Here is a 3,896-nt window from a genome sequence, read left to right on the forward strand (position 1 = left end):
TCCTAGTTGCTAGAGTTCTCCCTTATATAGTCTTCCAAATCAGGATTTTTAATCAATGTTAGCTTAGTAACAAAGAATTCAATATTCACCGTTAGATGAAAACCTGATTAGATTCAAGCTAATATCTTTCAACCGTTATATCGAAACTTAGCTTGTTACACACAAATGAAAAGCACGTTTGTTTAGGTTTGTGTAACCGTACCCAAACATGTACATCTAGTTGGTTCAATAGTAGTTAACCAAATGGTTAGCCATATGAGCACTTTAATATCAACTGTATTCTTCTTTACCACAACTAGTTCAAATGACTCAAATAAACTAGTTAGAGAGTTGTTCAATTGCTTAGATCTTATAGAAGTATACAAGACAAAATCGAAGCAAAAACGATTTGATTCACTCGAATCCATTCATGAACTTTATAGCCACGGTTTGCAAACTTGTATTCCTTTGTTTATATAAATTTAAGTTCACGAATAATCGTTTTTAGAAAATAACCAACTTAAGTATGCGGACTGGTACGCGGACTTAAGTACCCGAAATAAGTTTGTAAACAGTTCACAAACTCCAGCAGATTTTCTCGGGAAGAGAACCTCCGACAGTATGCGGACTAGGTTCGCAGACTCTGTTCAGGTTTTCCTGAGTAGCAAAGCACACATACTTTGGTTCAAGAAATAAGGACTTATACATGTATGTGTTACAACACAATTCTTATATCCAACAATGATTATATAATCTAAACTCTCATTTCAATCATTGAAACATTCTTAGATGACGTTATATAGTTGTTGTTCACACACAATCTTTCGTCAAAGCAGTTTTCAAGTAATTGAAACTTAACATGACTTTCGTCACTAGTAAAGATGAACTTGGCCAAAGCGAAAGCTTACCAACACATATTTCGAGAAATAGATAAGCGATATAAACTCGGATCGAAATAGAAAATGTGTATAATCAAAGTCTATATAGCAAAACGACTTCTGTCTCAAGATAGGAGATAGAGTAGATAGAATTTTGAGTGATAGATAAGTTCAAGTATCCACATACCTTTTAGTCGATGAAGTTCCACCAGCTCCTTGAGTAGTTCTTCGTCTTCGTATGATGATCGCCATGGAGTCTTGAGCTCAACTACACTTTCTATCCTAGTCCGAGACTTATCTATAAGTAGATTATAAAGAAAGACTTATAGTTTTGATCACTAACATTGACAAACATTCTTGAGATAGTAACATATGCGAGTTCGACCGAGCAGTGCTCTAACAATCTCCCCATTTGTCAATTTTAGTGACAAAACTATCAATACATATGGAATAAAAAAATAGATAAATAAACTTTTTAGCTTTTCTTCCACATGCCTGATCTTCTTGGTTCTTCAACATTACTCGAAATCTTTGTCACTTCCAAATACTCCAATGATCCCAAAGGTTGTAAGTTTAGTATCACCGTTGTTCAAAATCCGTAGTCATAACAATGAGAAAACAAGAATTCTCAACCATTGTTATACAGTATCATAGTATTATTACACAGCATCAAAGTTCAATTGTATCACAACTTCGACAACAATACTATGGTGATATGTATCACTCCCCCTTAGTCAATACTCCATCTCACATGGAAACCACTTCCCCTTACATAATGATCCGAAAACCATATGTATTTGTAGTGTAAACTACACATTAATTCTCCTCCTTTTTGTCAATAAAATTGGAAAAGGTACGAAAACTAGTGGGATCCTAATAAAATTTCCATAGAGACATTTCATGACCAAAAGAAAGCACATATCAACTTTTTACATGCCATCATATAGCCGAAGCTAAATGCATTCATCAAGGAGTTTATAAAGATACAAGATAACCCCTATAATATTCCACAGCCGCACTCCCCACAAAGATTTGGAAATTAAGCACAAGTTCAATTAAGAACTCTCCCCCATAATATGTCATTCCCGAAAGAACAACAAGTGCGACCTTACTTTCACAAGAAAAGAAGGATTTCTTTGGACATAACAAATCATATACGAATATGAATCTGAATCCAAAAATACTCAATTAACTTATTCACAAGAAAACCCATGATTAATTTAATTGGAATACACAACTAAATTACCACAAGAGTGTGATCAATTCAATTAGTCATGCTCGACATAAGAGAACTTATGGAGCCGCACAATATGAACATAAAATATGGATCAGGGAATATCAATACTGTGAATTGACAAGGATTCATTCTATTTTCCATCACTATTTGCACAATGACATATAATAGACATAATACTCATAAACAAAAGTTCATCCTATCTTCCATCAATATTTGCATAATGACATATAATAGGATTAAAACTTTGGTAATGTCAAAAGTTCATTCATTCTTTTATCAATACATGCATATCGACATGCGAAAGACTTAACTTTTGACAAGGTATGTGACAATCATAGTTCACGGACGCAAACACACATGTCCCATAATAAGTTGCAATGTACAAAACCATAAAGATTAATACTGCAAAAATCATCTTCCAAACAACTTTTTAGAATTTAAGCAAATAAATCTAAAAAACAATAAAGATGAAAGCGTTGTACATAGCTATGTGTAATCACAATAATGGCTATTCCAAACTCTAGTTATTCTTCCTAAAAACACAAGAATAAAATTCTCATAAGAAGATTTACTAAACATTAAGACCTTTGAAGAATTCTTTACCGTCCCCGAACTCCTTGTCGTCAACATCCATTGGGACATAAGGTTCATGGATATAGGAATTAATAACAATAAACCTTCTTGATTGATGTCGAACCAGGGCCTTCTTAATCTCCAGAGTCTTGACCACAACAACCTTAATCTGTTGAATCTCCTTTCGTGTCTCCTTCAATACTTCAAGAACATCAGAAAACTTCTGAGAATTTGAAGGAACAACTCTTGGCTTCCGCACATTCCTTCTTTTCCTTTTCAATGTTGGAGGCAATGGAGATTTATATTTTCCCTTCATGATTGATGGTTAGAAAATCATATTAACATCTTTTCCATCAGAAGACAAAATGCTTGGAGTATCCATAAGCATATGGATTTGTGAGAGGAAATCACAATTCAACTCAACAATTAGTCTTAAGATAAAAAAGAAGTTTCAGAGAAGGAAAAAGGAATATAGGGTTACGCAACCTTTAATAGGTTCGTGCACGCACAATTCTGAACCCTGGAGAGAGTAGTATTGTCGATAATAACCCTCCTTTATTGATAGACTGGAAATTCCAATATTGCATACAAAAAAAACTAAAAAAAAACTTTTCCTAAAGCCTGAGAGATGCACAACCTTGTCTCTTTTGATCAGGCACATGAGACAAGATCTACAAATCAACACAATCAAGTTGTGTTGTGGTGAACAACAATTTTTCCACCGTGTTCCTCTTGAGAGGAATCCATAGACCTCTGTATATCAAAGCGATTGGACCATACTTTCTTCTCTAATGGTCTTGTTTTATCCTTGGAAACTAACTTCTTAGACGAAGATAAAATCTTACATCCCTCAGCGGTCTTTTGAGCAAGTTTAAGCTTGCTTGCTAATCGATTTTGTCTTCGTTGACGTTTGTTGACATGTCTCAATTTGTGTTTGTACTTGTAACACCTTGATAGTTCATGACCTTTGAGAGAACAATATGAGCACGTCAACCTTGAATATAACTCAGGCATCTGAGATGTGCAAGCTGCTAGACACATAGTTGAACCTGAAACATTATTCACATAGTTTCCAATAAAAAGGTCAGTTTCATCTTCCAGATTGGTTGAGTTATCTTTTGAAAGAATATCAAGATTGATGTATGTATTGTTACAATTATCAAAATCAATATTTTCACAAAGAAGCGCAACACTTGATTTTTCGTCTTCATTAGAATCATAGTTTTCAG

The sequence above is a fragment of the Papaver somniferum genome, chromosome 11, assembly GCF_003573695.1.
Source record: "Papaver somniferum cultivar HN1 chromosome 11, ASM357369v1, whole genome shotgun sequence".
Classification (NCBI taxonomy): Eukaryota; Viridiplantae; Streptophyta; class Magnoliopsida; order Ranunculales; family Papaveraceae; genus Papaver; species Papaver somniferum.